Source organism: Narcine bancroftii, chromosome 5 (assembly GCF_036971445.1).
Source record: "Narcine bancroftii isolate sNarBan1 chromosome 5, sNarBan1.hap1, whole genome shotgun sequence".
Taxonomy (NCBI): Eukaryota; Metazoa; Chordata; class Chondrichthyes; order Torpediniformes; family Narcinidae; genus Narcine; species Narcine bancroftii.
The window spans coordinates 14,763,144-14,786,703 of record NC_091473.1 but is presented as its reverse complement, the minus strand read 5'-3'; the positions used below and the strand labels follow the sequence as shown (position 1 = coordinate 14,786,703).

Here is a 23,560-nt window from a genome sequence, read left to right as displayed (position 1 = left end):
ATATTCTTTGCATTGTTTAATTGTAAATTTATGATGATGGCTGCTTTGCTGCCCGTTTCTCAAAATCAAGAAACAACTTATGAGATACACAAGAGTGCAAGCTCTTCAGTCCTTGCTCAGCTCTAAACTTTGGTGCATATACAATTTTTCAGCATTAGAAATGACAAGACCTACATTGACCAGAAATTATTTCCCATTTTCCACTAATTAAAAACATCAAAATGCTGGAGGAACTCACACAGCATCCATAGGAGGAAAATATATATAACCGACACTTTGGGCTTGAGCCCTTCCTCAAGGTAGGAGCAAAAAGCAGACAAACGCCTGAATAAAAAGGCTGGGGGAGAAAGGAAGAAAGGGGGGGGGGTAGGGGGGAGGAGCACAGGTCAACAGACAAAAGGTGATCATTGGACATGATAGGAGGACAAGAGAGGAAAGGTGAGAATTAATAGGGGGAGGGGTTGGCTCTGTGGATGGAGAGCAGGAGGAAAGGAGACAGAGGAAAATGGAAAGGTGGGGGGGAGGGAGCTCATTCCCAAGCTGACATGTCTGTCCATGGTCTCATACACTGTCTGATTGAAACAACCTGCAAATTGGAGGAACAACACTTCATATTCTGTCTGGGCACCCTCCAACTGGATGGCAATAACATCAACCTCCAGTTTCTGATAGCCCACCTCCTCATCTCTCCCCTTCTCCTATCCCTATTTATCCTTTCCTCTGCCTCTCTCTCCTTGCATTTCCATCTGTTTCCTTTCCTCCTGCTCTGCATCCACAGAGCCAACCCCTCCCCCTATTAATTCTCACCTTTCCTCTCTTGTCCTCCTATCCATGTCCAATGATCATCTTTTGTCTGTTAGCCTGTGCTCCCTTAACCTGCCCTTTCTTCCCTTCTCTCCAGCCTTTTAATTCAGACACCTGTCTGCTTTTTTGCTCATGCCTGGAAGAAAGGCTCAGGCCCAAAATGTCAGTTATATACCTTTACCTCTTAGGTGAGACCTGCTGAGTTTCTCCAGCATTTCAGTGTTTTTACTACAATCACAGCATCTGCAGACTTTTGTGTTTCACTCTCGTTTGCCACAGCACAAATATGAACTCTGGGAGTTGTTAGCTACTATTAAATTTTTAACTTATTTAAATCATATTTATTTGTAAATCTTTGATGGGAATATGTGCAACCTTGTTTCTTAAAAGAGCATTTTTTCAGTTTCTTAAGTCTGTTACACAGCATGTGGAATTAATAGCTACCTAATTTTCAGAAATTAGATTGCTCTTTAAGTTAATAAACCTTCATCAATTAATTAGGAAAAGCTGCACTTGTTTATATCCATTTTAGAACTGTTTCAGCCTATTTGAAGGAATAGGAGAATGAAAGTTGAAAAATGAAATGCCCAGAAATTTATGCAGAGGGGATAAAGCCATATCACTGGAGCTACTCATTGTCTAAGTTTTTGTATGCTGCATGAAGCATCTCTGAACCAGCTGAGAAATAGTACATTCACAGCTTCACTTTTATCAGGAGATTGCAAAATCACTGGTGCAGTTGGAAAATGACCTAAAACCCTTATTTTGTGGAATCATTATAGTTTGTACTTTTGGAATGTTGTTCCCTTTACTTTGGAGTCCATAAAGATTAGGACTGAACACACATTGAATCTTTGCTACTCATAGATAGATCCAGTCAGTGACTGCTATCTTATTCTCCAGAATGACAGCAAACTAGGCGAGGATATAAGCAGTCAAAGGCATAGTCTCTTGAGTAGTAGGATCTTCCAAAGCGCACAAAATCTATATAATTTTTAGGGTTTCATGGGCAAATGTTCTGAATATAAGGTCAATATTCACCTGATGCACATGATGATTAAGTCCCATAAAGTGAACTGATGACAGGGAAATGGATAGGGCTTGCAGAAACATAGAAGATTACAGCACAGCACAGGTCCTCTGGCCCAAAATGTTGAATCTATATTACTACCCCTCAAAAAACTAAATCATCCTTACATCCTAACCCTCTATCTTTTTTTTATCTATGCCCCCATCTAAGAGTCTCTTAAATGCCTCTATTGTTCCAACTTCCACTACCTTCCTGGCAATACATTCTAGGCACCCACAACTCTGTGTACAAAAACTTACCCCTGGTGTCTCCCCTAAACTTTGTCTTCATTTTGTACATATGCTATCTGGTGTTTGCTACTCCACTACTGGGAAAAAAAGTACTGGCTGTCTACCTTATCTCTGACTCTTAGAATCTTGTAGACCTCTATTAAGACATCACACATTATTCTTCACTCCAAAGAGAAAAGCCTAATCTCTGGTAAACCTGCCTCATAAGACACATTTTCCAACCCAGGCAACATCCTAGTAAATCTCCGTAGCTTCCACATCCTTCCTAGAGTGGTTTCACAAGAGATTCATAGAGCTGAAACATTACCTCATGACTCCTGAACTCAATCCCTCAACTAATGAAGCCCAGCATACCATAGGCATCCTTAACTCCCCTATCAACCTGCGCAGCAATCTTGAGAGATTTGTGGATTTGAACCCCAAGGCCCTGTTATTCCACACTATTAAGTATTCTACCATTAACCTTGTACTCTTCCTTCAAGTCCTTGCAGAACTCCACTAGTCACTAACCTCCAGGCAGAATACTTTCAGGTTTACAGGTAAGACCATTCTGAATCCACACAGCTAAAGTTCCATCAATCCCATGCCTCATGACTTCCTGAATGAGTCTCCTGTGGGGGGACCTTTCAAATGCCTTACTATTACCCATAAACACCACATCTATTGCCCGACCTTCATCAATTTCCTCAAAAGAGTTAACTATGTGTGTGATTTATGACCTTCCCCTCAAAAAGCCATGCTGACTATCCCTGAGAAGACTGTACTTTTCTAAATGCTCAGAAATCCTCTCCTTTAGAATCCTCACTAATAGTTTGCTCACCACTGGTGTAACACTCACTGGTCTATAATTCCCAGGATTCTCCTTATTACAATAATGGAACCTTTATCTTTATTAAACAAGGGAACCATATTTTCCATTCTCCAATCCTCCAGCACATGACCAAGGAGGACACAAATATCATGGCCAATTGGCAATGCACCAGCAATCTCTTCCCTCCCATCCCATAGTAACCTGGGCATACCTTGTCCAGTTTTGGGTACTTATCATCCTAATGTGTTTAAGAAAGATCTAATGCTTCTTCTTTATTCATATTGTTATAGAGTTGTGTTGTGTATTGGCCTTTGTGTTGTGTGGTTTTATGTTAAAAAGTGACAGTTTGCCTTAGAAAGCCAAAGTGAAGGTGGACTCCTGAGAGAGAGGGAGACAAACTGAGCAAGTGCAGAAAATGATCTAAAAATTTCTGGACTTGGACAATGAACCACCACTGGGGGTGCTGTGGAGTGGAAGAAGGGCCAGAGCATGAGTCATGGTCTGGAGGACAGTTTAGAATATTGGGATTTCAAAAAGGATGAACATTCCAAAGGCAGCCAGAAGGATCTGGACTAAGCCAGTTGTTCCTCTCTCTGCAAACAACACAACTTTGAATTTTGTGCTCTCTCTCTCTCTCTCTCTCTCTCCTCTCTCTCTCAAAGATCTTTTGGCTTCAGTTTACCAATCAAACTGAATTTTGTTTATGATCTTTGCTTCAGTTGAGATTGAAGTTTTGTGAGTCTTGTGTGTTTTGTGTTTGTTTTGTGTCTAAGTTTTTCCGTGGGCTGGTTGGAAATATGACTTACACTTTAATTAGATATGTTATATTTAGGCTGGGGAATTTATTAGTTTTACACTGTTATAGAAATTTGCATAGTAACCAGTGGGTACTGTTATAAAAGAGGGGATTTTCAATTAAAGTTTGAAGGTGAATTTTTGTTAATAAAGTAATTATTCATCTTTACCCCTGTGTGATATGCCTTCTTTGTGGTTGCTGGTTTGATCTCGTAACAATATGAACATGGACCAGCACATAAGCTTGTTCTATTCTGACCTCACCTTGACCAAGTCCTTTTTCTCTGGGAAATACTGAAGTTAAGTATTCATTTAAGACCACTTCAACCTCCTCTGTGTCCAGTCACATGTTTCCTCCTTTATTCTAAGCGACCCCCACCTTCATTCTCATCATCCTTCTGTTTTTAACTCTTCAGCTATTTTCTTGTAACTTCCAAAGATATTAATTAGAATATTGTGTTCAGTTCTGGTCACCTCATTATAAGGATGTGGAAGCTATGGAGAGGGTGCAGAGGAGATTTACCAGGATGTTGCCTGGATTAGAAAATCTCTTATGAGGCATGGTTAACAGAGCTACGGCTTTTCGCTTTGGAGAGTAGAAGGATGAGAGGTGACTTAATAAGAGTCTACAAGACTCTGAGAGGCAAAGATAAGGTCGACAGCCAGCGCCTTTTATTCAGGCTAGGAGTAGCAAACACAAAGGGAGGAAGTTTAGGGGAGACATCAGGGGTAAGTTTTTTTTACATAGAGATTTATGGGGGCCTAGAATGCCTTGCCAATGGTGGTGGTGGAGTCTGAAACATTAGGGCCATTTAAAAGACTATTAGACAGGCACATTGTGGGGGGAGGTCACGTCAGGTAGCAACAAGGAAAGACATGTAAATGTGAGCTCCCTAGAGTGCCTTAATAGTTATATTTTATTTTGCTCTGTTATTGTTAAAATCACATTCCTAAAATATTTAAAACAAATCTCTTCAGCTACTAGTGCATATCACAATATAATCTTAGAAGCAAGAAAGATATTTTATCGCAAACTGAAGAAACAACCAGACTTTTGTATTTTGCAAAGATGGTAACTGGCTCTGGGGCATTCGGGAAAGCAAGGTGTCAACACGAATCCACACTAAAACAACTGACATCCAGTCCTCGTTAATTAAAATAGAATCTGCATTATCAACACTAGCTGACCAAGTTAAAGAAATGGAGGGATGTGTATCGGCTAATGAAGACAACATAATAAAAGTCACCATGTACATCGAGGAATTGGAGAAAGAGGTATAGTTGTTGATAGACAAGGCAGACCACTTGGAAAAAAGGAGCAAGCAAAACAATATTCAGATGCTTAATTTCCCTGAGAAAGCTGAAGGTCATGATACAACTGGATTTTTGGAATGAATCCTATCAGAAATCTTTGGCGTCAAAATTTTCCTGCTCCCATCATCTGCAAGAGAGCCAACCCCTCAGGAAACCCCCCCCCCCCCACTGATGGTGACAACTCACAGAGACCAAGACCATGAAGCCTCTCAACTGAAAGAATAAGGAGGAGATTATGCACCTGACCAGGCAAAAAGGAGAGATTCACTATGAAAATAGCAGGGTTCACATATTTTCTGACTGTAGCCCAAAATTACAACACCTTAAGGACACCTTCAAAGAGGTCAAGAAAAGCCTACGAGACAGGGGTCATTGACTATCCCTGCACTATACAGCTAAACTTCAGGTTATGCATAAAGAAGTCACCAAGTGCTTTGTTACTCCAGCTGCAGTGGTGGAGCTTTTGAAATCTATCAACAATAATGACTGATAGTCCTCTTGCTCTATGCACAATGGGTGGGTCATTGTGAAGCTAATGCGCTCAAGTAAATGTCACCCAATGTATAAAGTGATCACTGGATGGACGGCTGGGATCCTGATACAAGGGCATGAGCAAGTTTCACAACATGATTCTTTCCCTCCTGGCTATTATGGAAAATACATCTCCTTAAATATTTTAATTTTATTTTTTTATAATTTTTCACACTATGAACCATATTAACCAAAATACACACAAACATTTCCCTCTTGAATATACACAGTGTCATTTTCTCCCCTTTTTTCCCCCTCCCTTCCCTCCCATCCCCCTCCCTACCCACTAAACGTTCAACATATACAATAAACCCATTAAACAATGTCATTACACAATGAAAATAAACAAGAAAATTGTGTAATCTACTTTTACACACTGGGTCAGTTCATTTGGTCTTCTTCTCATTCTATCATTTTAGGGGGTGGAGGTCCGCGGTAGGCCCTCTCTGTTGTGTTCCATGTACGGTTCCCAAATTTGTTTGAATACTATGCTCCAGAACTATGAGAAATACAATAAACACGAGGTTACGCATGATACAATATAATTGGTTACACAGGCTATATATCACGCTCCAAAAGTTAAATAAATGGGACCCAACAGTATCAGATAGATGTTTTCACTGTAAGAAGGAAACGGGAACAACAGTACATGCAATTTGGACATGTGAGAAAGTGGAAAGGTTTTGGGAAGATCTAAATCAGGTATTAAATAAAATCACAAAAAGCAACATGCCAAAAAAATCCAGAGATCTTTTTTCTATGTAATGTAAGAAATAAAGAACTAGGCCTCAAATTGGATGAAGCACAAAAAAGATTTATTATGATAGCCTTAGCTGTAGCAAAAAAATGTATGATGTCAACCTGGAAATCAGAAGAGAGCCTGAGAGTACAGCAATGGTACATTGCAAAAAATAACATATAATTTAAAAAACATCTCCTTAAATTTTGACTCAACACTGTCTCACACTAGTGCTTGAAGATATTTTTGATTTGCGATGTTTCTTTTACTAAACATTTATAACATATGTTATAATCTAAGTTCTATTCATGTTGCTTTACCAGGTTTTATGTGCATGCTCTTAGGCTTTGATTATACTCGTTTAGAGGCTGTAGAACCCAGAATTCTTAATTAATGTGGTTTAATGCTCATTACATTTTTTTGTAACTGTTGTGAGCTCTTGTATATTTAGAGAGAGTATCCCCCTGAGGATATTTAGTTTAGGGTCATTAACGGGTGGGTCTCATATGGTATGGTTCTGGTTTTTAATTATTCTCATTCTTCTAGCTCTCACTCTACCTTTATGCTCTGAGGTATCTATTATTTTTTTTCTTTAAGGTATGATTAGGCAACTTAAAATAATTTCATTGAATGAAAGGGGAATGAATTCTCCAATTAAGAGGAAGAAATTCTTAGATACTTAAAGAGACATTCCATTGAAATAACATTTATTTAAGAGACTCACCTTTCCAACACAGAACATATAAAGTTGGGCAGGTTTACTATTCTTCATTTACCACAAAAGCAAGGGAAGTAGCTACACTCGTTAATATAAGTGTGAGGTTTAAACTAATATCAACAGAAAAAAACAAGAACAACATACTTCAGGGGGAGAAACACCACATGTATGTAGATTTCTGGAAGATATTGATATATTCTGTAACAGTCAGAGATGTTGATCTCCTTGTTTATTGATGGAAAACAAAAAATAAAATATTAAAAAAAGAATGGCAGGCTTCTTTTAGTTAATTGTGAACTGGATATGTACAGCATCGTACTAATTAAACGACCACGATGATCCCGCTTTTTTAAAAAATGATTTGGTATTAAAACTTATGACAGCTTCAGACCACTGTCTGGTTGGTGGTGACTTCAATTTGGTCCTAGACCCAGAAAAAGATTGATCAACACCAAGATCTTTTAATTGTTCAAGGGCAGCATTGGTCCTGGATCAGGGTATGAGGGATTTGGGGTTATGTGATATTTGCCTCAACTTGATCCAAAGATAAAGGATTTTTTCTTCTTTTCAAATGTCCATGGCTCCTATTCTAGAATTGACATGTTTTAAATACATCTGGGGTTAATGTTTTTTCTGACCATAATCCAATAAAGATGATTTAGAGGATGGATATTACACAATCATCTTATAGTTGGAGATTTAAAACATATATTCTTAATAATCCTGAATTTCTCAGATTTATGAATGGCCACACTGATTTATTTATGGAAACCAATTCAAAATCTTCTTCTCAGGCTAACAAATGGGAGGTTTTAAAAGCATATACGAGAGGACAAGTCCTTTCCTATAACACGCATAAGATAAGAGGAAAAAAGGAAAACTTTTGTATCTGTAGAGGAAGAGATTAGAAAACGTGAACATGCTTTTACTAAAAGTGAAGGAGTACTTAATACATTGTCTTTAAAATGGATCCAATATAATAATTTATGTACAAATAAAGCTGAGGCAGGTATGGCCAGGACTAACTATCATTATTATAAATTCGGAAACAAAACTAGAAAGTTATTAACCTGGCAAATCAAAAAGGATGTATCCAATTGTTAAAGATGATGGCACTTCCATCATTAATTCACAGGACATAAATCAAGAATTTAGAAAGTTTATGAAATGCTAAACAAGACAAATTATGATAGAGAAAACACCAAAGCAACACGTTTCTTGAACTCATTAAATCTGCCTAAGTTAGATCCTAAGGACAAAGATCACCTTTACACTGATATATCGGAAGAAGAGGTTCTTGGCGCTATGAAGTCTCTACAGAACAATAAAGCTGTGGGGCCAGATAGCTTTCCAATTGAATACTTTTAAAGCCTTTTCAGATAAGCTTTTAACCCCTTTAACAAATATGTTTAAGGAAGCGCTGACTAATAAAACTCTGCCAAGTTCTCTGGAATTGGCTACAATAACATTACCGCCAAAACCTGAGAAGGATTATCCAAAATGTACTTCTTATCGTTCCCTTAGTCTTTTGAATTCAGATTACAAAATTTTATCAATATTAATTGCATTAAGAATAGATGATGCTATCACTAAATGCTGAACAGACAGGCTTTTTCAGATCTGGATCTGACAATGCACAGAGACTCTTTCACATAATGGAACTGGCTCATATGTAAAATGATCCTTTGCTAATAATGCCGATGGATGCGGAGAAGGTGTTCGACAGGATTGAACCTTGATTCCTTTTGAAACTCTTAAAGCAATGAATTTTGGAGAAAGATTTATTCAATGCATTGAAACAATTTTTTTGCTGGTCCTAAAGCTCAAATTCTAACTAACAGAATCCTGTCGGGTGCCTTCCTGCTATCCAGAAGTGTCCGCCAAGGTTGCTGAAATGCTGGACTGCTGTTCCCAATACCTATAGAGCTGTTGGCTATTGTTATTTGTTCTAATTCCTCCATTACTGGCATTAGTTTTGACTCAAATTCTACAATGTTTCCAATAATACAGTCCTGCTTCTGGATATAAATTAAACCTTTTAAAAATTCAAGTCATGCTTTTTAATATACATGATAATAACATTAAGAACCTAGTCCAACCCTTGCAATGGTGCCCAAATGGATTTACATATTTAGGCATAGAAATGAGGAGAACTGCAGACAAAATCCTTAAAAGATAATTACAAATTATTGAATCAGGTTAAATTAGATCTGCAGAAATGGAGGGAACTGCCATTATCTTTAATTGGAAGAGTGAACTTAATCAAAATGAATATACTCCCAAAATTTCTATATTTATTCTAATGTGTCCCATTTAAAATTCCCCAAAATCTATTTAATGAATTAAACAAATAAATGTCCAGATTCTTATGGAAAGGTAAAGTCCCTAGAGTCAAACTCTCAACCCTTCAGGCCCCTTATGCTAGGGGAGGCTTAAATCTTCCTAATTTTAAATGTTACTACCTTTCAGCTCAGTTCCGTCCAATATGATGTTGTTTGCTCTCTGAGGACAATGAGGCTAAATGGCTTCCTATTGAACAACATCATCTAAAGGATGGTCCCTTAAAAGTTCTTCCTATTTTAACATCGAAGAAAGCACTCTTAAATATTACTAAGAACCTTATAATTCTAAATTCTTTTGCAGTATGGCAAGAAGCTCATGTCATTATTGGTATAAAAACCTCATTATTTTAGAAAACTCCTGTGGAATAAGCCCAATATCCCCCATTTGATTACAGATGGAATTTTTAAAAATTGGGTTAAAGTGGTAATAAAAACAGCTGAAGATTTAATAGACAAGATAACTTAGGGCCAATTTTCAACAATTGTCTAAGAAATTCAATCTACCAAATTATAATTTATTCAAACACTTTCAGATTAGGCACTGTGTCTGTAATAGTTATACAGACCATCCTCAAATTCCAACAGAATTCCCGTTTGAAAAGCAATTGCTTTGTGAAGCGCTGTTCACAGTCAGGAGTCTGACATCGTCTATTTATATTATTTTAAACAGTAATTTTCCAATCTGTACTAAGAGTGATATTAAAAATAAATGGGAATCAGATCTTGAATGCAATTAGAATGATGCTGATTGGCGTAATATTATTCATATGTTTCAAACTGTATTAATCTCAACTAAACATCGACAAATAGAGTTTAAAATCTTTAATAGGACCTATTACACTCCACAAAATATACCATAACCCCTCTCCCAATTGTCAGAGATGTAAAACTTGTGACGGAGATTAACTTCATATACTTTGGAATTGCTCTTATCTGGAAGACTTTTGGAAAAATGTTGTTAGAATAACCGCAGATGTTATGAAAAACAAAATTTTATTTGACCCTAGGGTCTGGATTTTGGGAGATCTATAACATCTTAATGTGAACCACAATTAAAAAATTACCTTATAATGCTTGTGGTCACAGCTGGGAAAAAAGTGTATCCTACAAAACTGGAAATCTGATTTCCTCCTTCAAAAGGCAATGGTTAAACGAGTTAACATCCTATAGTACACCTGAGAAGATCTTTTATCATGTGAGGAGGAAACCAAAGCATATGCAAAAATATGGGACTTTTTTTTTTACCTTATTACCATCATTACATCTCCTCGGCTACTGAATTATTCTACTATCTGCTAAAGGTAGTAATATATACCTTATTAATATACATTAGGACCTCATACCTTACTTGATCAAATTTTATTTTTGCTATTTTTCAATTGTGAATGTGGGAGAAATTTCTACCAAAGCGGGGTTGGGGGTGGAAGGGGGCACTTTGTTTGTTCACTTGTTTTTTTTTCTTACGTGCTTCTGTTTATTAAAAAATATGGCTATTTTGCTTCAATAAAAATATCTTGTATCTTTATAAAAAGACAGGCACATGGCAAAAGAAAAAGATAGAGTTATGAGGTATGAGGATTTAGTTTTTTTATTTTGTTAGGAATATATCGGATGGCACAACATCAAGGGCTGAAGGGCCTATATGTTACCGTTCAACGATTTTTTTTCTGAGTTCCCCAATCTTAAGAATAACTAATCAATCCTTCACGTGGAAATTAGACAAATATCCAATGGGATCTCAAGTATATTTCCCATCTCATACATTGCATGTTGCCATTTTCTTAACAAAATGAAAGAATATTTCAGACATATGAAAGGGGTGAATTCATTATATAAAAATATTTAATAAATGAAGATGTAAGACATAATTTCAATGAATTTGTAGAAGCAGGCCATCTGATCCTTCCAACCGGATAAGTCATTTATCAAGATCATAGCCGAGCTTTGACAGAGCTTGATCTTCCTGCACTTTTCTCAAGACTCTTCATTCCCTGAATCTTTGGAAAGTTCTTCTCACCAGCATTTTGTGTCTATATTGGGAAAGCTTTTTCACAGACTTGTTGAGCTATGTCTAAACATAATTACAGCCACGGCTTCATATCTTGTAGATCTCACCTTTTTACTGTCTCCAATTTTCATGATTCCTTGTTCAATGCTTAATCTTGAATGGTCAAAACTTACTATGCAGTAGAAGTCCTAAATCCAGACTGCTCAGGGATCAGGTTGATCTGGATTTTCTGCATTCTTGGGCAGTACTTTTAAAATTCGGATTTCAGGGGAATAAAGAGATGAACAGTAAATTTGATAGTTTATTATCGAGACATTTTCTCATATAAAATACAAAAAAAAATTATTATTCATTCATTTCCGTGACTTCTGGGCAACTGTGGCACTTACACATGTGCGTACACATGCACAAAAAAGCCTATTAAATTTAAAAAGTTTGAGAATTTTCTCCAGATTTCCTGACCTTATCTTTTTCTACCACTGCATAGCCAGTTTGATTTTGTTCCAGGTTGTTTTTACTGCAGGAACCATCAACATAGAGTATTAGATCTGCATCAGTAAGTGATTCGTCCTTTAAATCAGGTCGAGGCATAACAAGCTGGTCTGTTTCCGCCAAACAGTCATGTTGTTCCCCGTCTTCTGCAGTTGGTAGCAAAGTAGCAGGATTGAGAGTGTTACACCACTCAATGGTAAGGTTAGGTTGAAATAATAACACCATCATACAAGACAGATGTCGTGCTGGTGAGAGGTAAGATAACTTTCGTTGTAACAAGAGAACCGCAACTGTGTGCGGAACTCACAGAATCAGGGGTCTGTATAGAACTATGGTAGCTGAAGCTTGTTCTGCCATAGAAGCAACAGTACAGCACACAAGCACGGAAGCAATGCGCATGCTACTTGATCCAGCTGAGATGAATAATAAGCTACAGGTTTAAGTTATCCCCCATGGGTTTGTAGCAATACAGAAGTCATGTACGACTCCTTGCAATTCACATTCTGAATAAATGGTTTATCAGAGTTTGGTAATGCATGCACAGTAGAAGGCACAAGAGTTTGTTTTACCTCTTTGAAAGCTTTTTCTCTGTCTGGAGTCCACTGTATGTGGTCTTTTGCAGCCATCAGTTGGTGGTATATAGATTTCAAGAGTGGTCCAGTCAATTGGGAGTAATTCAGTATCCACTGTCTGCAAAAGTTAGTTATTCCAAGGAATTGCATCATCTCCTTCTTGGGTCGGGGTTTGGGTGTGGCGAGAATGGCTTTCTTTCTTCCTGGGTCCAACTTGCGTCCTTCCCAAGAGATGTGATATCCCAGATATTTCACCGTGACCCGGCATAATTGTAGTTTATTTTTGCTCACCTTATGTCCTTGTTCATACAGGACTTTCAGTAAGGCCAAGGGGTTTTGCAGAGATTCAGTCTTAGTAGGAGAACATAGGAGTATGTCATCTACATAGAGTAATAACAAAGTGGTAGGTGAATGCTCAAACTGCTCCAAATTAGCACTCATTGCCATAGGGAAGATAGTCAGGCTTTCAGTATAACCTTGTGGAAGTCTGGTATAGGTCCATCTTTTCCCTTCAAAGGTGAATGTAAACCAAAATTGTGAGTCCTTGTGTACTGGTATGGAAAAGAATGCATTCGCTAAATCAATAACGGTGAAGTATTTATGTTGTGATCCCATGTCATTCAGTAAAGTGCTAGGATCGGGCGTACACGGGGCACGGGGGATGATGGCTTGATTCGCAGCTTGTAGGTCTTGTACCATATGCCATGCATTAGAAGGGAGTGCCTTCTTCACAGGGAATATTGGAGTATTACATGGGGAATGTGGACAGGCAACAATTTCTTCCTTTGGGTGAAGGTCCTCGAACACTGGTTGTATGCCTTCGATGGCTTCCTTCTTCAGAGGATATTGTCTTTGATAGGACTGATAGGTAGACTGGAGATTGACATGCACTGGGACAACTCCTTGCATCAGTCCCACGTCAGCTGGTCCGGATGACCACAACACTTCTGGTGGGTCAGACAACAATTCCTCCTCCTCCTATGTGAGAGTGTATGTTTCTCGTACTCTGCCCCTTTCCAGATGTATCTCCTTAGATCCCACTGTAGGCCAGTTCAGGTTTAATTTAAATAACCCTTGTTCTTTCTCGTACCAGATCCTGGATCCGGAATTGGTCTCCTCCTAGCTCTTCGCTCACTCGCCCTTAACCACCATTTCTCCCAAATACTGCCATGACCCTCACTTCTTCTTGGTGACTGAAATGTGTGGACTTGCCAAACAGGCACGGAAACGTTTCTGATCTTGGCAACTCAGTTGTACAGCAGCAGCTGTATTCCCTTGTTTATCCCAAAGGAGAACCAGTAAACACAATGTGGTGGTTCGTCCTTTAAAGAACTCCTTCTCATAGGTTTTATTTGGTCCTGGAGTTAGTTTAAACTACATAGTACAATGTAACTCTTCTTCAGTTCTTAAATCAAATTTTCCTGTTGCTTTCTTTTTTCCTTCCTGTATTAGGGCTGTGGAGCTAGATCGTGACCCACTAGTGATAGGATCAATGGAATAGTAATAGTATGGTTACCCACTTGCCTCTTGTATGAACGCTTCTTTGCCCTGTATTCGCTCAGCTCACATTTTATAGCTCACAACTATTCCCAGGGAATCCATAGCATCTCTTCCCAACAAATTTGCTGGACAGGACTTAGGTATGAGAATTTGTTGCCTACATCTTATTCCTGTGAGTGGATCATCAATTTCTACAGGTACAGTGAGTTGTTCGGGCATCAAATGTTCTGATGCAGACTTCACTATTATATAATCCGGGATAATTTTATATCGTCGGTGCATCTTGAGTTGTGATCACCGTTTTACAAGCTCCGGTGTCGTACAGGAATGTTATCAACTTCTTATTTTCTATCCTTAAATCAACATTTAGTCTTGTATTTTCATTAGTATTTTTAAGTTTACTAAATATTTCTTCAAGGTCCAGTATCTGGACATCCTCTGCATTCTCTGAGTTGTCAGAGAATTTCTATTTGTGGATTAGTCATTTATCATCGTCTGCTTCTCGAGCAACATTGTGGTTTGCTTTCAGACAGTCTTTCGTCCAATGTCCAAATTTTCCACACAAAAAACACCCTTCTGATCTTTTGTTCGGCCTTCTTCCCCATCCTTGACCTCTGCCTTTACGATTTCCTCTTCCATTATCTTCTTCAGCATATAGATTTTTCTGCATCATCCTCTGTCCTTTCATCATACACAAACACATTCTTGACAGTCTTTTTCTGCTGACAGTTTTCTTCAGCATGTACAGCTCAATCTTTTACGTCTGAAAGTGACTTAGTTCGCCACCCACGAGGTGTCTTTTAACATGACCACTTATTTCTGGCCTTACTCCATTCAGAAATTCAATTTTTAGTTGTTGGGCATATGGTCCTTGATCATCCCATGGTATGGGTGCTGTTTGACCACTATTTAATTCAAAGGCTTTTTTCATTCTAGCAAAGAAATGTAAGACTGTTTCATCTTTGGACTGAATTGTTTCACGCACCTTGTTATAGTCTACCCCTTTCTGGTAATGAAATTGTATTCTATCAAAGAGGTTATTTTTTCTTGTTTGATAATCTCCATTACCTGCCACCTATAATAATGGCTCATCGTTGGCTCCCAAGGGATTCCAATCCCCTTCTACCAAACTCCAGTCACATCCCAACATCGATCTTAAGGTTTGTTCCAATTCGACAGCATTAAGTCGGTAACTTGCTATTAAGTTATTAAAATCTTGTTGCCATCGGTTAAAATTTTCTTTCAAATGGACAATTCCTTCAGTAGCTTTTTTAACATCCTTCAATGTCCATGGTCTCTATACATATATAGGATTACCTCCTCCTGGATTAGGCATTGCAATCATAGGATACATTTCTCCCTTATCTGGACTATAGTTGACCATCTTTCCAGTTAGCGGATAAGGTATATAAGTCTTACCTTGTCTTGTGGTAGAAGGCGTAAAAGGGTATGATACTTGCAGAACGTTTCCTGATGTTTCTTCAAGCAGAGGGTTTGGACTAGGCGACTGTCTTCACAATCGTTCTCTTTCTGTGATGGATACAGTTGTTCTGTGTCAGAGATCACACGCCGTGTATCTGCAGTATACGGCGGAGGAACACTCGGCATTGGTTGTTGAAATTGTTGTGGTCTGTTTGTTCCCGCTGGAAGCCTCGCGGATGTGAACTGCAGCACACTTCATTATCTTCTTTATATATAAAAGCATTAGTTACTTCGTTAACTGTTTTATTTTCATTATTCTTATGTTCATCCGCGTTTTCTTTTTTAATTCACCTTCTTTTCTGTTTCGCATTTCTAAAAGCCATAATCTTGCTTCAATTATATCCCAATTTATTTTTATATTTTATTTTCTGACTAACGTCTTTTACTATAGCCACAATTAATTTACATCAGTCATCTACGTTAAGTTTTCCCCCAAACCCATAGCACTTTTTCCACATTTTAACATATTTACAATTCTTGGGGTCCTGATGTTTCATAAACTTTTCATCCCCAATTACAATTTCTTTAGAGAAAGCCGACCCCATTGCATGACCTTAATTTACCTCACTTGTACCAAGTCCAACTTGGTAAAGTCCCAGACTTCGAAGTGGTCTCCGATTAATTTTCTTATCAATCCTCTCTGATTAATTTTCTATAAAACAAAATCATCCAATTAAATAATCAGGTCTCTCTTAAATGAATGCCAAAATCCTACCACTTGTCGTGAGTGTGTTTTGTCCTGTCATTCTTTTTTTTTAAAAATGTTTTATTTTTCACACTATAAACCATATAGGTCAAGATACATACATTTTCCTTCTTAAATATATACAGTGTTGTTTTCTCCCCAGCTTCCCTCCTCCCCTCCCTCCCTCCCTACCTCCCCTCCCATTTATTTAAAGTTCAGAAAATAAGATACATTAAACCCCTCAAACAATGTTGTCACTCAATAAAAATAAACAAGAAATTCCACTGAGTCAGTTCTTTTCATTCTCTTCTCCTTCTGTCATTTTAGGTGGTAGATGTCCACGGTAGGTTTTCTCTATTATGTTTCATGTATGGCTCCCATATTTGTTCAAATATTGTAATGTTATTTCTTAAATTATATGTTATTTTTTCTAATGGAATACATTTATTCATTTCTATATACCATTGTTGTATTCTCAAGTTATCTTCTAATTTCCAGGCTGACAATACATTTTTTTGCTACAGCTAGGGCTATCATAACAAATCTTGATTTGGATGGTGTCCTGTCATTCTTGATGCAGTCCGGTTACTTACTTGGAGCTCTCTTTCAGTAGACCAGGACTGCGTTGCAGTGATGTTGGGCGCCAAGTTTATGTCAAGAAAATTTTTCTCGACTTAATTAATTAAATAACTAACACAAGTGGTAAGATTCAAGCCTCCATTTTATTGAGGGAGTGTCCCACAGAGGCCTGGCGTCTGCACAAGTCTCGTCTGATCTAGTGTTACAGGAGTTGGTCTTTTATAGGCAGAGAGGAACAGTCTTTTCTCATATTTGACTTGATCACGAAATTACTCAAACAAACAATTTTACAAAAAATATGTTTAACATGATCATGGGAACACACAAAGGTTGGTGATTAGAGAACATTCTATTCTTATCTTGCAGTTTGTTTGGACTTGTTTGTTCTTAGAAGACCCTTATTAATTAATCATTCCCTGTGAGTCATGGTATCGACTTCACGATAACAGTTTTTTACTTAGTCCCACATTAATTAAATTTCTTCCACATGTACAGATGTCATTTCATGCGAAAAATGGCAAACTTTGACTGCACAATATTGGAATTTCAGAAGAAATATTCAAGGATGCTATTTACAATGTTAGTTTTGCTTTGAATTCTGTGAAGCATGAAACATTAAGGAGGTTCCAGCAAATGTTATGTCCACTTGTAATGTTTGAGAAAGGATCCAACAAGGAAGACAAGTTTAAGGGATTTTCAACTACAGGATAAGAAAGTTTATAATGAAATATGTGAGTTGGCAAACTCTGCTCATGAAAAGGTGGCTTTGTCACAATGAATGAATGATGAATGGCTTAATGCTCCCATTACACATTACTGTTGAGAATCGTGGAAAAGAAAATCAAGCAGAGGAGAAAGTGATGAAAAATTCGAAGAGGTTGAAAAAGTCTCCTGGAAAAATACTACTGCAGCATTTGAAACTGTCGTTACCTTTGTAGAACAACAACCTTTCTCAACATGCTATGTAGCTGAACACGATGCGAAACCCAACTTTAAATGAGAGAAGGGCTTTCAAACAAGCTGATATTCGTACATTATTCAAGAAGACAGCCCAAAAGGCTGACAATACATTCACTAATCCTGATCCACTACCATCCACATCGACTGCTCCAGAACCAAAGCCATTCATATCACATGCTAACCGTGATGACCCTTCATTTGATGATCGTGATTTTTAAAATTCAAATTAATTATTTTGAAACAAAGTTTATTACGTTCAAATAGCAAGTGAAGTTTGTTCAATGTAAATGGTTAGCACAACGGTCTTTCAGTGCCAGCAACTGGGGTTCGAATTTAAATTTAATAAATTATGGAAATGACCTGATTAAAGTGAACTTTACATAATTAAGAACTGAAAAACTGGTTTATTTCAAATTACTTTCCATTTTGCACTGTCTTTTGTCTTTTAAACTGTTTATTCTTAATGCAGATGTATTAGACATTTTAAGACCTAGTCTCAAGCAACCAGGAAATTAACATATAAGGCATCCACAGTCCCTGTAGGTGCCAGATACCAGAGGTTTTACTGTAGTTGGGTGGCAAAGAAGCATTCATTGTCAAGGCATTGAATTCAGGGGTTGGGACCTCATGTTACAACTGTGCAAGATATTAGTGATACTGCACTTGGAGCATTGGGTACACTTCTGGTTGTCTAGCTGTAGGAATGATGTCATTGAGCTGCCAAGGGTGAGGATGTTATGTGGACTGGAGGAATTGAGTTATAAAGTGAAAATGGAAAAGGTTCAAGCTTTTTCTCTTGGACATAGGAGGCTGAGGGATGGTTTTGCAATAGTTTATAAAATTATGAGGGTCATGGATAAGGTGAACAGTTTGTTCTCTTCACCCAGTCCAATGCATTTTTGGCCAGCCCCTAAACTGGCAGTTATTGCACATTTCTGCTGCCCTTCTCAATTTTCACAACCATTACTCTTGAGACTGTAAACCTAGATTGGCTCCTGGTAAGGTAAAGCCTCAATTGTAAAATTTTCATTACTTTAAAGGCCTTGCTGTACCTTTTCTTCAGCATCTTCCCCAGTTCCACAACCCTGAGTAGTCAATGAGCTTTCTTTTTGTCTGGTTCCACCTTTTCTCGCTACTCTTCTGGCACCTCTCAACATTCATCGGAGTGACTTCATCACCAACATCGAAGTACTCAAGCTGGCAGAGTCCGCAAGCATTGAATCCACGCTGCTGAAGACCCAACTGCGCTGGGTGGGATACATCTCCAGAATGGAGGACCATCGCCTTCCCAAGATCGTGTTCTATGGCGAGCTCTCCACTGGCCACCGAGACAGAGGTGCACCAAAGAAAAGGTACAAGGACTGCTTAAAGAAATCTCTTGGTGCCTGCCCCATTGACCACCGCCAGTGGGCTGATATCGCCTCAAACCGTGCATCTTGGCGCCTCACAGTTTGGCGGGCAGCAGCCTCCTTTGAAGAAGACCGCAGAGCCCACCTCACTGACAAAAGGCAAAGGAGGAAAAACCCAACACCCAACCCCAACCAACCAATTTTCCCCTGCAGCCGCTGCAATCGTGTCTGCCTGTCCCGCATCGGACTGGTCAGCCACAAACGAGCCTGCAGCTGACGTGGACTTTTACCCCCTCCATAAATCTTCGTCCGCGAAGCCAAGCCAAAGAAGAAGAATATATATATATTTGGCACCTGCCGATATTATTTTTCAGGAACTCTCCGTTTTCTGGCGCCCCTCGTTACCGCCGCCGTATCTTGGGCCCGGAACCCGCGATTTAAAAAAAAAGCCCACTGGCTCCTTTAAGAGGCCGTTTAAAGCCTGTACGGTAAGTGGGCGAGCGGGGCGGTTGGACCCGGCGGGGGAGTGCCGTGACTCCGCTCCACCACCACCGCCGCCATTTTTCTTTTGGTATCTGCTTTCCATCTTTTTAATTTATCGTTGCTTTCCTGTGAGCCGGTTAATGCGGTGCTGCAGGATTTACGTGCCTCGAATGAACGCGCGTCCAGCGTGGTACAAAAATCGACCTTTAGGGTGTGGGCCCAACCAAAGCAGCCCAGGTAGTCAGTAATCATACCGGGGAGGGGAGGTTAAAAGTGCTGCCCTCCTTTTTATTTATATAAATATATCAGAAGCGCGTTTAATAAATCTGCCACTTGAGTAAGGAAAGATTGCAAAATGATAGGCCAGGTGCTTGCTGGAGACTTTGCAGGCGAGCGGGCCCCATGGCAACGGAGTTGCTACCCTGGTGACATCACGCTGGCGGCTGGCGCTGCTGCAAGTCAGTGAGGTGTCACCCGGCCACCCGATCGCTGCAGCCCGGCGGGGAGGTAAGGGGGCACGTCCACCAACACGCTCTGACACCAGACAGGTCTTTCTTTTATTTTAAAAGTGTGTAAGTACATGATATGTGGCATTTAGCTCTGATCATGCAGCAACTCGAGGGCTGTATTGTCATTTAAAGGAACGCGTAGGGCCTTGGTGTCATGGGGTCTGGCTGTATGAAGGAAGGGCACTTGTTCTTCGCATTGACATCATGGTGTTTATATCTGTCTCTCTCTCTCTGCTGCATTTTGGAGTTGAGTGAGGGTGCAGATCGACTGCATTCCGTGGAGCAGGTCCACAGATTTCGTCTTTGTGCAGCCTCCTTGTCTGAGATTGAACTCCATGCTTAATTATGACTGTACTTTTACCTTCAACCTGGCAGAAAATGATTGGGTGGGCAATTCCTCTTTGAGGCCCACTCAGGAAGGCTTTTTCTGGAGAAACAGAGTTATTTAAAATTTTCTGTACCGGTGCTTTATCCTGCCTTTAATCGACAGGCAATTAAAACTTACCTATCAATTTTACATCGATGACTTTCTGACAGATTTATTCTGTCTGCTCTAAATGTGGCCGAAAGGACTAGAAATGTTAGCAAGCAGTAGTAAATGTAACAAATACAGCCCAGAGGTCACAGGGACAATATAGTTCAGGATATCGCATTGCAAAGTTAAAATGTAGACCATCAATTAGAATTTTGTTTTAAGATGGTGCCTGGAAATAGCTTCATATTACCAACAGCAGAACAGGAAAACCTAAGGTGCATTACATCTACTAAAGACCAAAGAACTCAAAACAAAACAATGCAGTGACACGGGCTTTCAAAGGAACTAGCCATTTTATAATAGCCTATTGAAAGCAAAGAATGGTACCATTGGCAAGCAAGGTCTACTATCCCACCAAATTGGGGGAACAACACCTGATTTTCCGTCTGGGCACTCTTCAGCCACATGACATTAATATCGACCTCAGGTTTCTGCCAACCTCTCCTTTCCCTCGGCTCTCCATCCCCTTCCCTCTCTATTCACCGAGCCATCTCTTGGCCCCTTGTTTGTTGCTGTGCCCTCCCTCCCTTCTCCACCTATTACCTCCTGTCTTTGTGATTATGCTCCTCCCCCCCTTAACCTTTTTATTCGGATACCTGCAAAAATTTTCCCATAACTTGAAGAGCTCAAAACTGAAATGTTGGTTATGTATCTATCTTTGCTATATAAAGAACACTGTTTGACCTTTGCTGAATTTTTCCAGCATTGTGTTTTTACTTGAACCACAGTGTCTGCAGACTTTTGTGTTTTACTTCTGCTATAACATCTTCTTTTCCCTCTCCCCCATCATTGCTCAGATTTTTTCTCTTCTACCCTCTCACCTGGATACACCTTTGACATCTTACCTGTTAGACTGTGCTCCTTCCCCGGTTCCTGTCCTCTCCTCCCTCCCTTCACCTTTTTATTGAGGTGCCTGCCTGCTTTTGCTGATACCTGATGAAGGGCTCAGGCCCAAAATGTTGGTTATCCTTTACTTCCAATGGATGCTGTGTCACCTGCTGAGTTTCTCCAGCATGTTTGTGTATTGCTGACCTTTCTACCTTTCAAAGGAATTCACCTTTGTTGCCCTGACTCCATTTTACATCCCTTCACTGGCAAACATTAAGCCAGCACTGGAGGATATTCACACTTTGATCAACAAATATCATAGAGTATCTCGATGCTTTCTCAGTCATCACCAGGTCTCCAACCATGCCAGCTTGAAAAAAGTCCTCCCAAACTACCAGAACATTTCCTGCTACATCAGGGGATGGAACACTCTCCACCACTGCTACATCAGGGGATGGAACACCACCACTGCTACATCAGGGGATGGAACACCACCGCTGCTACATCAGGGGATGGAACACCACCGCTGCTACATCAGGGGATGGAACACCACCGCTGCTACATCAGGGGATGGAACACCACCGCTGCTACATCAGGGGATGGAACACCACCGCTGCTACATCAGGGGATGGAACACCACCGCTGCTACATCAGGGGATGGAACACCACCGCTGCTACATCAGGGGATGGAACACCACCGCTGCTACATCAGGGGATGGAACACCACCGCTGCTACATCAGGGGATGGAACACCACCGCTGCTACATCAGGGGATGGAACACCACCGCTGCTACATCAGGGGATGGAACACCACCGCTGCTACATCAGGGGATGGAACACCACCGCTGCTACATCAGGGGATGGAACACCACCGCTGCTACATCAGGGGATCGAACACCACCGCTGCTACATCAGGGGATCAAACACTCTTGACCTCTGTTACACTAAGGGATAGAATACTCTCCACTGCTGCTACACCATGGAATGGAATATTCTTGACCACTGCTACACCACCATCAAGGATCCAATTGCTCCATTCCTCGCCTGCACTTTGGACAACCTAGTTGTGCTCCTCCTTCCTGCGCACAGGCAGAATCTAGAACATGAACATGGCCAAGTCCACTAACTTCAGACAGTCATAAAGCTACTCTTTTGTCTCCCATGCCATCTCATTGCAGTTTTCTATCCTTGTTCCATGTTCTACAGACGTGGCAGTGGTTTGGAATAAATATTTCAGTTGTTCATACATTTTTAAAAATAAAATCGGTAACGTGTATGGTCATATTATCTGGGTGTATCCTCACCAGGATCCATGGGTGAAACAACAGATCTGTTAACTTCTGAAGACCAGATCTGTGGTTTTCAGATTAGGTGATTTGGCAACATACAGGAAGACCAGGTACAACCTACAGAAGGCCATTACCAATGCAAAAGGACATCTAGACCAAGCTGAGTCTTGGATAGACTGAGGAAAACCTTGCATGCCAACATATCCTATAAAGTGAAACTAGGCATTGATTGCGATCCATCTCATCCAGACAAGCTCAATATCTTCTACCCTTGCTTCGAAAGGGAAAACAAATTGATGCACCTTCATGAGCTCCCACACACCCTGTACTTCCAGTTTCTGATGCTTATATGAACAGAACCTTCAGGAGGGTGAATCCTAGGAAAGTGTCCAGCCCTGTTGGTGTACCTGGCAGTATCTTAAAATCTGTGCAGACCAACTGGCTGGATTTTGCAGATATTTTCAATTTCCTCGCTGCAATGTTAGGTGGTCCCCACCTGCTTCAAAAGGACACCCATTATACCAGTGCCCAAGAAAAACAAGATCACTTGGATCAATGACTATCACCCAGTGCCATGTCTACCATGATGAAGTGCTTTGAGAGGTTGGTTATGGAACAAATCAACTCCTGTCTCAGCAAAAACCTAAACCCACTTGAATTCACCTTTCATCATAACAGGTCATTAGCAGATGCCACCTCGCTGGCCCTCCACTCCATATTAGGTAACCTGGACAGAACACCAGGTACACCTACGTCAGGCTATTGTTCATTGATGACAACTCGGCATTCAACACCATCATACCAGAAAATGTATGATAAAACTAATGGATCTGGAACTCCATTTATCTCTTTGTAACTGGATCCTCTTTGGCAGACCTCAATCGGTATGGATTGGCAATATCACCTCCTTGATGA

The 23,560-nt window shown here is 39.8% G+C and overlaps 1 protein-coding gene and 1 long non-coding RNA gene across 8 annotated transcripts in view; one reads left to right on the top strand and one right to left on the bottom strand.

Annotated features, from left to right (window-relative positions):
• Positions 1-5,854: 5,854 nt before the first annotated feature.
• Positions 5,855-19,476, bottom strand: LOC138762628 (uncharacterized). 3 transcript variants are annotated; one of them, XR_011356985.1, is made up of 5 exons: positions 19,356-19,476; positions 15,992-16,080; positions 15,366-15,633; positions 11,490-11,629; positions 5,855-6,074 (listed from the first exon to the last, which is right to left on the bottom strand). It is a non-coding gene; the product is annotated as an uncharacterized lncRNA (long non-coding RNA). The 3 variants fall into 3 exon arrangements; XR_011356984.1 differs by lacking the exon at positions 15,366-15,633; XR_011356986.1 differs by lacking the exon at positions 15,366-15,633 and having other exon boundaries at positions 19,360-19,476.
• Positions 19,477-19,600: 124 nt separating this feature from the next.
• Positions 19,601-23,560, top strand: part of LOC138763152 (E3 SUMO-protein ligase ZBED1-like) — a 212,538-nt gene continuing 208,578 nt past the window's right edge. For 2 of the 5 annotated variants that reach the window (XR_011357351.1, XM_069936859.1), the window contains exon 1: positions 19,948-20,056. The gene's annotated coding sequence lies outside the window, so the exon portion shown is untranslated. Of the gene's footprint in view, positions 19,722-19,937; positions 20,057-23,560 lie in introns of those variants that run through there. The other 3 variants (XM_069936860.1, XR_011357352.1, XM_069936861.1) reach the window with 3 other exon arrangements.